The 12,005-nt window shown below is 45.8% G+C and overlaps 1 protein-coding gene across 2 annotated transcripts in view; it reads right to left on the bottom strand.

Annotated features, from left to right (window-relative positions):
• The window catches only part of LITAF (lipopolysaccharide induced TNF factor), a 58,116-nt gene that overhangs the window by 45,203 nt on the left and 908 nt on the right, over positions 1-12,005 (bottom strand). The window lies entirely within an intron of this gene.

Here is a 12,005-nt window from a genome sequence, read left to right on the forward strand (position 1 = left end):
GCATTTTCCCTTCAGTTTTGTCTTCATCAAGTGAAATGCATGCTCAATCGGATTCAGGTCAGGGGATTGACTTGGCCATTGCATAACATTCCACTTTTTAGCCTTAAAAAACTCTTTGGTTGCTTTTGCAGTACGCTTCAGGTCATTGTCCATCTGCACTGTGAAGCGCTGTCCAATGAGTTCTGAAGCATTTGACTGAATATGAGCATATAATATTGCCCGAAACACTTCAGAATTCATTCTGCTGCTTTTGTCAGCAGTCACATCATCAATAAGTACAAGGGAACCAGTTCCATTGGCAGCCATACATGCCCACGCCATGACACTACCACCACCATGCTTCACTTATGAGATGGTATGTTTTGGATCATGAGCAGTTCCTTTCCTTCTCTTCTCTTCCCATCACTCTGGTACAAGTTGATCTTTGTCTCATCTGTCAATAGGATGCTGTTCCAGAACTGTAATGGCTTTTTTAGATGTTGTTTGGCAAACTCTAATCTGGTCTTCCTGTTTTTGTGGCTCACCAATGGTTTGCATCTTGTGGTGAACCCTCTATATTCACTCTTGTGAAGTCTTCTCTTGATTGTTGACTTTGACACATATACATCTACCTCCTGGAGAGTGTTCTTGATTTGGCCAACTGTTGTGAAGGGGTTTTTCTTCACCAGGGAAATAATTATTTTGTCATCCACCACAGTTGTTTTCCGTGGTCTTCCGGGTCTTTTGGTGTTGTTGAGCTCTCCAGTGCGTTCTTTCTTTTTAAGAATGTTCCAAAGAGTTGAATTGGCCACACCTAATGTTTTTGCAATCTCTCTGATGGGTTTGTTTTCATTTTTCAGCCTAATGATGGCTTGCTTCACTGATAGTGACAGCTCTTTGGATCTCATATTGAGAGTTGACAGCAACTGATTCCAAATGCAAATGTCACACCTAGAATCAACTCCAGACCTTTTACCTGCTTAATTGATAATGAAATAATGAGGGAATAGCCCACACCTGTCCATGAAATAGCTTTTGAGTTGATAGTCCCATTACTTTTGGCCCCTTAAAAAGTGGGAGGCACATATTGAAACCGTTGTAATTCCTACACCGTTCACCCGATTTGGATGTAATTACCCTCAAATTAAATCTGAAAGTCTGCAGTTAAAGCACATCTTGTTTGTTTCATTTAAAAACCATTGTGGTGGTGAATAGAGGCCAAAATCTGAAAATTCTGTCACTGTCCCAATATTTATGGACCTGACTGTATATATATATATATATATATATATATATATATATTAAAAAATGTTACATATATATATATTGTGATAGGATCATTGGTAAAGTGGTCTGTGGCAGGTACATTTGTCCCAGATTCCTGTCTTATGTGTTTTAAACCTCCAGGAGAAAGTCTGCAGTGTAGCAGGCTTGAGTCTCGGCTTTTTGAAAAGCCGGTTTGGGACCTGGGGGTTGTGGGTGAGAGGAGAGGGAGGGCTCCACCCACGGCCACTCCAGGTTTTGGTTCTCGCAGCCTGGTAACAGGCTTGTTAGGGTTTCCACCTGAGAGTGGCCAATATAAGCCTAGTGTGTTGAGGGCTGATTGTCTCACCTGGGAGGGCAGACAGGGAGTTTGCTCAGAGACACTTGAAAACCTAACTGTGAGTGTTGTGTTGTGCCTTGGTTGCTGGTGAGGGCATTAGGCCCTGCCAGGTTCTGGTAGTGAGGGAACTACCTGTGAAGTTAGTGCCCCGACAGGGCTAGGATTTATGTTTATGTTTTCTTTATGTTATTTCTGACATTGTACAATAAAGACTGGCGCCGACCAGCTTGTACTTGCATCCAGACTGGTGTGCTGCTTCCCTGCTGCTGTGGGTGTGTAAGAAAGGAGTCCTTCTACCCAGGAGAGGGACCCCCTAACCTGACTGTGTCACAATATGGTGGAGAATGCGGGCACCCACACACACTGAACTTGCAGCAAGAGGAAAACTTTCCATTTAAAAAATAAAAGGGACAGACACCCAATTTGTGAGTGTGGAAATAACACTGTGTCCTTGGAGTCCCATAGAGGAGGCATCAGCCAATGCTCAGAGAGGCAAGGTTCAGCTTCCAATCTACACCCCAGGACAAAATGGAGGAAATTATTAAGGCCTTGCTCCAAGCTACAGCAGCTCAGCAGGAGACTAACAAACTTCAGCAGGAATCCGCCAGGCAACAACAGGTTGCCATTGAGGAAACCCGCCAGGCCTTAGCGGAAAACAGCCAGGCCATAAGAGAGGTGGTACAGCACTTGGTCGCCCGGCCCAGAGATGTTAATACTGGTCCTCCCACCACCACTCACTCCGTACGAGCCAGTCACTTCCTCCAAAAGAAAACTTCGGGCGATGATGTGGAGGCCTATCTCGCCGCATTTGAAAGAACGGCCAAAAGGGAGAGTTGGCCCCAGGAGCAGTGGGCAAGTCTGGTGGCACCTTTTTTGTTTGGGGAGCCACAAAAAGCATATTTCGACTTATGCCTGGCTGATGCCAAGGACTTTAAAAAACTAAAACAGGAGATCCTAACTCGCTTGGGACTCACCACCTTTGTTCGTGCCCAAAGGGACCACCGCTGGGAGTTCCATAGGGACAAGCCTCCACGTTCACAGATGCATGACCTCGTCCATCTGTCCTCAAAATGGCTACAGCCCGAGACGCTGACGGGACCACAGATCGTGGAAAGGGTCGTGATGGACCGGTACCTGCGATCATTACCTGTGACTCTGCGCAAGTGGGTGAGCCATGCAGACCCTAAGTCCGCAGACCAGTTGGTCGAGCTGGTGGAGAGGTACGTGGCGGCTGAGGAGCTGATGAGTATGCCCCACCGAGCCCCGATGGCGCACCGGCGAACTCCCACAGACACTGGTAAGACTGTTCCAGGGGAGAAGGGTGCTGGGCTCCACCGCCCAGCACCCTTCTCCTAAGACTGAGGGTGTAGAACCTGGAGACAGGCCTGCCAGGCCAGGAAGGTTCTTGCTTCGGCCATATTGCCGCTAATTGTTCACTCACAACTGAACCTATGCAATGTGATACTGCTCATGTCTACCGCAGGGGGTCTTTCTTTGCACAGACAGCCTGTACGGCTGACCGGCAGGCTGAGACTGATAAGCACATGTATGTACTCACTGTAGATGGCAACCGAGTAGAGGCACTGTTAGACTCTGGTAGCTTGGTGACACTTATAAAAGCTGAGCTGGTGAACCCCTTGAGGCATACAGGGAAAACTGTTGGTGTGACCTGCATACATGGGGATACTCGATATTATGTTACGGCCGAGGTGAACATCGAGACACCATGTGGCTCTGCTATAGTTTCTGTGGGTTTGGTGCATGGTCTGGTGTACGATGCAATATTGGGGAGAGACTTTGCTCACTTCTGGAAGTTGTGGGAAAGCCGTTTTGTTCCAGAGGTGAACAACCCCAATCCATTTGAGAAGGTAGTCGATGTAGTGGAGGAGGGAGTTTCTTCTGAGTCAGAGTTATTCCCTTTTTCTACTATGGTAGGCAAACTAGAGAATGCGGAACGTGACGGTGGCCCGCCAACTGATGTGCCTCCCATTGAGGTGGGAAGTGTTGTTGGGCCAGGTGATCGTCTGCCTGATTTAGAGGTCAGAAGAGAGGTCTTTGCCGTGGAGCAGTTGAATGACCCTACTTTGGTAAAGCCAGGGAGAATGTAAAAGTAGTTGATGGTAAACCCGTAGACCCTGATAGTCCTTTGTCCTATCCCCACATGGCAATGTGTCAGGATTTGTTATATCAGGTGACTAAGAAGGGGGAAGATGTTGTGGAACAACTAATAGTTCCCAAAGCCTACAGAAGAACAGTGTTGGATCTGGCCCATGGTCATATAACGGCAGGCCATCTAGGGGTAGAGAAAACCACTGAGCGAATAATGCAGAGGTTTTTCTGGCCCGGGCTTCATAAAGAGGTGTCTGACTTTTGCGCATCCTGCCCTGAGTGTCAGTATCATGCTCCCAGGCCACATTTTAAGGGTCCACTAGTTCCATTGCCTATTATAGAGGTGCCATTTGAAAGAATAGCGATGGATTTGGTTGGACCCTTAATGAAGTCTGCCAGGGGACACCAGTATATTCTGGTCATAATGGATTACGCTACCAGGTACCCGGAAGCGATCCCGTTGCGCAATACGTCAACCAAGACCATTGCCAGAGAGCTAGTTCATGTCTTTAACAGGCTGGGTATACCCAAGGAGATACTAACTGACCAGGGTACACGGTTTATGTCAAAAGTCATGAAAGAGTTATGTCGCCTGTTCAAAAGTGAACAGTTAAGAACTTCGGTTTATCACCCCCAAACCGATGGGCTGGTTGAGAGGTTTAACAAGACGTTAAAACACATGCTTAGGAAAGTGGTCGACAAGGATGGTAGGGATTGGGATTACTTATTGCCGTATTTATTGTTGGCCATAAGAGAAGTTCCCCAGTCCTCCACCGGGTTTTCACCCTTCGACTTGTTGTATGGGAGACACCCAAGGGGGTTACTAGACATTGCCAAAGAGACATGGGAGGGGCAGTCTAGTCCTTACAAAACCGTGACTGAGTATGTTTCTCAAATGCAGGAGAGAATTGCTGCGGTAGTGCCGATAGTGAGAGAGCACCTGGAACAGGCTCAACAGGCACAGCAGAGGGTATACAACCGCAATGCTCGGTTACGCAGCTTTGCTCCTGGGGACAAAGTGTTAGTATTGGTTCCCACTGTGGAAAATAAACTTTTGGCTAAATGGCAAGGGCCCTTTGAAATCTTAGAAAGAGTAGGGCAGGTCAATTACAAAGTTTACCAGCCGGGGAAAAGAAAGCCGGAACAGATATACCATATAAATCTGTTAAAGCCCTGGAAAGATAGAACGGCACTGTCGGCCATCCGAGCCCCTCCAGTAAATCCAGGGCCCTTAGTTCCCGAAGTGACAGTGGCAAAAACCCTGTCGGCAATTCAACAACAAGAGGTCAAGGAGTTTCTGATCAGAAATAGGGTGCTGTTCTCTGACGTACCTGGGAAAACCTCGGTCATTAAACATGACATCATCACTGACCCAGGGGTTAAAGTTAATCTAAAGCCCTATAGGTTACCAGAAGCACAAAGAGAATCGGTGTCGAAAGAAATTAAAAATATGCTAGAGTTAGGGGTTATTGAAGAATCACATAGTGAATGGTCAAGTCCCATTGTGTTGATTCCAAAGCCCGACGGGAGTGTGCGTTTCTGCAATAACTTCCGAAAGTTGAACAGTGTTTCAAAATTCGATGCCTACCCGATGCCAAGAGTGGATGAATTGATTGAGAGACTAGGGACGGCAAGGTATTTAACCACTCTTGACCTAACCAAAGGGTATTGGCAAGTACCTTTAACCGAGAGCGCCAAACAAAAGACAGCTTTTTCAGCACCAGAGGGCTTGTTTCAGTACAAGATGTTGCCCTTCAGGCTACATGGGGCACCTGCTACCTTCCAAAGAATGATGGACAGGATTCTAAGGCCCCATAGACGGTATGCGGCTGCTTATCTGGATGACGTGGTCATTCATAGTCCTGAATGGCAGTCTCACTTACCCAGGGTACAAGCAGTTTTGGACTCCATCTATAAGGCAGGTTTGACAGCCAACCCAAAAAAGTGTTGTCTAGGCATGGAGGAAGTAAAATATCTGGGATACACCATTGGCAGAGGCCTGATATAGCCTCAGCTCAATAAAGTTGATGCCATACAAAACTGGCCACGGCCTCTGAATAAGAAGCAGGTGAGAGCCTTCTTGGGAATTACGGGGTACTATAGGAGGTTTATACCCAACTTTGCCACCATGGCAGTCCCACTGACTGACCTGACCAAAGGCAAACAAAAAGTCATGGTAGAATGGAGTCCTGAGGCGGAGAAAGCTTTTCAGGAGTTGAAAATAGCGTTGTGTTCCCAACCAGTCCTGATGACTCCTAATTTTGACAGGGAATTCATAGTACAAACCGATGCATCAGAAGTAGGTATAGGAGCGGTCCTGTCCCAGAACAAGGAGGGTGAGGAACACCCTATTTTCTATCTAAGCAGAAAGTTGAATGTACATGAGAGAAACTATGCCACAGTGGAGAAGGAGGCGTTGGCCATAAAGTGGGCGTTAGAGGCTCTCAGGTACTACTTGGAAGAAAGGTCAAATTGATCACTGACCATGCCCCTTTGAAGTGGATGTCCGAAAATAAAGACAGTAATGCGAGAATTACGAGATGGTTCTTGGCGTTACAAACTTTTACATTTTCGGTGGAACACAGGCCAGGGGGCCTGTTGTTTAAAGCAGACGCGTTGTCACGCGTTCATTGTTTGGGGGCTTCAGTTGTTCCGCCCCATAGGTCGAAACAAAGGGGGGGGATATGTGATAGGATCATTGGTAAAGTGGTCTGTGGCAGGTACATTTGTCCCAGATTCCTGTCTTATGTGTTTTAAACCTCCAGGAGAAAGTCTGAAGTGTAGCAGGCTTGAGTCTCGGCTTTTTGAAAAGCCGGTTTGGGACCTGGGGGTTGTTGGTGAGAGGAGAGGGAGGGATCCACCCACGGCCACTCCAGGTTTTGGTTCTCGCAGCCTGGTAACAGGCTTATTAGGGTTTCCACCTGAGAGTGGCCAATATAAGCCTAGTGTGTTGAGGGCTGATTGTCTCACCTGGGAGAGCAGACAGGGAGTTTGCTCAGAGACACTTGAAAACCTAACTGTGAGTGTTGTGCTGTGCCTTGGTTGCTGGTGAGGGCATTAGGCCCTGCCAGGTTCTGGTAGTGAGGGAACTACCTGTGAAGTTAGTGCCCCGACAGGGCTAGGATTTATGTTTATGTTTTCTTTATGTTATTTCTGACATTGTACAATAAAGACTGGCGCCGACCAGCTTGTACTTGCATTTAGACTGGTGTGCTGCTTCCCTGCTGCTGTGGGTGTGTGTAAGCAAGGAGTCCTTCTACCCAGGAGAGGGACCCCCTAACCTGACTGTGTCACTATATATATATATATATATATATATATATATATATATATATATATATATATATATCTATATATAATTAAAAACAGAAAACCTTTTGTGATCATAGCTTTCTCATGCACCCCATGTGCACACTCATTTATATTAACCTGTGTCAGCTGTCTTTTTGGTAGTGTGATAGAAGCTATGTCAGGTGACTGCCTTACCTTTAAAAGCCATTAGCTGGCAGGTGAGCTTTAAACCAGGTAACATTTTTTCAGTCTAAACTATGTGATAGCAGCTAACAGGTTTCCATCAGTGTGACGGATAGTGTAGGACCTGCAGAAAGTGGGGTCCCGTGATGTGGGCTGCGGGCTTAAATGCATTGATCAATCCATGAACTAAATCCCCATTATTTATTTACTTATTTATACATCATTGTGAGTGTTTAAACATGGTGAGTGCTGGGTTTTCTGTTTTTAATTATTTAAGCAATGTGGTCACAGGCCACTTGCACCCCAGTCCTGGGAATGGCGAGTGCAGGTCTGCACCCCAGATCTAGAAGTGGCGAGTGCAGTGGATTTCTGACTTATATATATATATATATATATATGTAGCAACATCTGTGAGGCAGATTCTTACTATTACATGTCAGTCACACGTCAACTGTTCAGGGATGTTGCAATAAAATAGTACATTTCCTTTAACTGTTAAACTTCAGAACATTTTGCCAGGACGAGGCATTTCTCTGCCCCCTAACAGGACGCTTGGCTTCCAACTGATTTTCATCATCAGTGCCAACTTCCACCAGCCCTATACAAGGTGCACAGGAATTTCTAGAAAGACGTACTTACGGGTATGCCAATGGCGTAGCCAGCTTTTGACAAGAGGGAGAACAAAGATGTAAAAACAGACACCCCGGGTGTTTCCCATGGGAACGCCTCCGTTTGGGCTGCCACCCCCCTGGCCCGCCTTCCAAACGGGGCGAGCTGTCAATCAACATCGACAGCTCGCCCCCTTTGGAAAGAGACCCGCTACGACCGGCGCTGTCGGTCGTAACGGGTCTCATGCATGCGCACGAAGGAGCCGGCTCCCTCGTGCGCATGCGCACTTGACAAACATCGAGGCGGCCGTGCGGTCGTAGACCGTACGGCCGCCTCTGAATGAAGGCCATAGTCTCCCTATATGGACCTTAATATAGTTCACAATTAAAGGTTTCTGCAATTTTTTTATTTCCTGTAGCAGAGTAGAAACTTTTAACGATTACATGTTGATAAAAAAGTGGAAGTGATCTGTTAAGATCTTTTATCTAAATGAACATCAAACCACTTTGAATAAGTCATGTGTCCTTAGTGTGTGGTCAGCTCCAGCGATTGCAAGTTACATTCCTACAAGTTGCCCACCGCCATGGGTTTTTATAGGCATGGTCGTATTAGTGAGGAACAATCATTGCCATAAAAGTTACAACAATGGCAGTCAAACAGTTAATATACTACTGTAAAGCCCCACATTAAGTAATATTTAATCTGACCTTTTCAGGTTAGCTTACCTAGATGTCTCTAAAGCTGGGCACACACTGAGACGATGTTGGCACGATATGTCGTTTCCTGCTGAATCGGAACAACATATTGGCTGCGTACTCTATGGGGGCGATTCAATTCAGCGGGAATTGAATAGCGCCAGAAGGGAGCTCCAGGAGCTATTCAATTCAGCACGCTGTTTAGTCCGCCTAATGATTTTTTCTTGCACCCTCTTAAGGGTGCAAAAAGAAATCTGACTAAAGTGCCGGCCGTGAGGCTGATTTCCGGCCTAGTGCGGCGCTAATGGAGAATGCCGGTTCTTGCGACTAAACACCCGGGTTAAGTCGAAAGAACCGACATTCTCCAACTTAACTAGTACCAGTCAGAGTATGCATCGCTGTGAATTGAGTAGCTCCAGGAGCTCCCTCTCGGCGCTATTCAACTCCCGGTGAATGAAGGACAGAACGAGGTATCATTCCGTCGTTCATTACCTTGTTCTGATGTTTACCGAGGATCCGATATGTCGGCCCGACATATCAGCTGGGTAAACATCGCTTAATGTGTACCCAGCTTTAGCTTCTTGCTGTTTACAATGTACTTTTTCCAGCCAATATATTTAGCCTGACTGCTCCTAAACAGCTATGCTTCCTGATTCTTATATCGGTCTCTCTATAGCGATGGTAAGCTCCCGCGAACAAGGCACTCATTACCTTTAATAATAATTTGGTTTAATTAGCAATAAAGAGTTTTACAAAATAAGTATTTAAAAACTTTTTAAAAGTTTTAAACTTTGCTATAAGTAGGGTTTTGGAATCTGGGAAACTTCTAATCTCATATGTTCTTATTTTTGAAGGCTATTAAAATGTGTCAGTTTTTATGACAATTGGGACCAAATGTAATGGGGTGAGAGTATAGAAAATGTGACAGTTTAGCAGTAAACTCTCACACTTTTTAAACATGGCCAATGTAATAGAGTCCGAGAACATGCAAGCTGACAGACTCAAAAAAACTCTCCTGATTTAAACTCTCATTCAGATGTTTTCCCATTTTGAAGATATAACTCAACCAATATGAGAGTTTACTGTTAAACTCTCACCCTACTACATTTGGCCTCTGCGGTTTTTACCACATAAAAGTTTTCTACTACTTTAAGGTATGTCTAATGCAAAATCTATAGAAATGAAATCAATACTGAAAACATGGCCATATTTGCCAAATTCAAAGAGGTATTTCATTTTGTGATCTAATGCATCTAATGAGTAATATGGCTTTATTATGTGCCATGTTCACACTAGAGCGGTGAATTAAAGTTGTTGATCAATAGACATCACCAGCATCACAGATCCAGATACTTTAGCCAGTCCAATACATACATTCATTTGATCTTACATACAGGAATTTCTATTTTTAAGAGACCCAGAAGGACTCACATGTCAGCAGTGATTAGAGGTGCCCTTACAAGAGTGGATATGGTAGCTTAGATTGAGTACCTCAAGTTTGGACATATATATGCAGTCTCATTCAAATTGATCTGGCCTTCTGTCAATAATTCCAAACTGCGGTGTCATATAGTGCGCAAATCATGCCGTCTGCTGATGACCACATGCGTGTTCAGTAAGCGGTCTTTTGCTGCCAGTTTCTACAGTCGGTAGCATTATAAAACATATATAGGATTCTCATCATGCAGATCATTTTTCTAGCTAGTAGGCTTTTTAAAAAATCTGGTTATTGGTGACCTGCTTCATCAATGGAGGAAGCAGGTTCAGACATTTAATAATCATCAGTCATCCGTTCATACATCTCCCCCTGTATGAGGTCACTGTTTCTAAGCTAATTAATTTGCCACATTAACTACTTAATAGGAAGCAGCATTTTGCTAAAGAAATTATTTTAGATCCAGTATAAATGTCCCTATGCCAAAATCATAACATGTCCTTAGCTGCCAAGAGCATTTTCATCAGTGAATGGCAAACAGATACAGCTCAGGGGCTGCATTGGGCATCCTGTAACCTCTAATAATGGCTGCACATTACCCAAAATAGTAACAATATGTCCTATCAAAACATTTAATCCAGGAAAGAGACCCCCGTCAGTAATAACATATATCAGCAGGTATCTTAAGTACTAAAAGCTATACCAGACAATTATGACAACAAAGCAGGAAGGAGCTGGGGGCCACAAATGAATGCTCAGATAAACGTAAATCTGTGATGACCAACGAATGGTTATCATAGGTCTATGTGGATCCAGGGAACCAAAAGATCAGTGGGGTAAAGTTTTGGACACCTCATCCGGAAGTACTTTCCACCCTACTTAGTACTTACCCAGTAGAACTGGGTCCCTATAGGCTAATTTGTGACTAGAATATTTGTTCGGAAAGCTCGACATGGAGGAATTTGTGTTTAGTCCACCAATAAAAGCTTTAGAAAATAAATTTGACAAACCTAATCGTCCTCTTCAGCACATAAAGGGGAATCATTACATCACGTGTTCTTACGGGTTGGGAACGGGAGGCCGGCAGTCAGAATCCCAATGCCGGCATCCTGACTAGGTTAGCATCCCGACGGCTGAAGATAAGTATACCTAAGCCTCCCCAGTGCCTAAACCTAACCTCCACCCCTCGTGCACAAACCTAACCCTCCCCCCTTAGTGTCTAACCTTAACCCCTAATCATAACCCTCCCCCACAACCCCGCTACTTATCTTCGGGATTGCGGCGGTCAGGGTGCCAGCGCCAGCATTGTGACCATCGGAATCCCCGCTGTGGGGATATTAAACTTATCCCGTTCTTACTGATTACTGTACTATTGCACTGTATTGGACTTGACAGTCAATTTATTTTAAAACCACAGTAGCGGAAGCTGCCATTTTACTAATTACTTGTTTCATGCCAGTCAGTAAATTTGCTCATTGTAGAGGCAGCCAGGGAATTTCCAACAGTAAACACAAATAGCTCTTAATAAATGATTACATAATGCTGTTGAAAAGTCATCTCCAGGCCACTGTCACACAGCTTCCCAGGCCACTGTCACACAGCTTCCCAGGCCACTGTCACACAGCTTCCCAGGCCACAGTCACACAGCTTCCCAGGCCACAGTCACACAGCTTCCCAGGCCACAGTCACACAGCTTCCAGGTCACAGTCACACAGCTTCCAGGTCACTGTCACACAGCTTCCCAGGCCACTGTCACACAGCTCCCCTGGCCACTGTCACACAGCTCCCCTGGCCACTGTCACACAGCTCCCCTGGCCACTGTCACACAGCTCCCCTGGCCACTGTCACACAGCTCCCCTGGCCACTGTCACACAGCTCCCCTGGCCACAGTCACACAGCTCCCCTGGCCACAGTCACACAGCTCCCCTGGCCACAGTCACACAGCTCCCCTGGCCACAGTCACACAGCTCCCCTGGCCACAGTCACACAGCTCCCCTGGCCACAGTCACACAGCTCCCCTGGCCACAGTCACACAGCTCCCCTGGCCACAGTCACACAGCTCCCCTGGCCACAGTCACACAGCTTCCAGGTCACTGTCACA

The sequence above is a fragment of the Taudactylus pleione genome, unplaced genomic scaffold (assembly GCF_031769625.1).
Source record: "Taudactylus pleione unplaced genomic scaffold, aTauple2 ptg000066l, whole genome shotgun sequence".
NCBI classification, from domain to species: domain Eukaryota; kingdom Metazoa; phylum Chordata; class Amphibia; order Anura; family Myobatrachidae; genus Taudactylus; species Taudactylus pleione.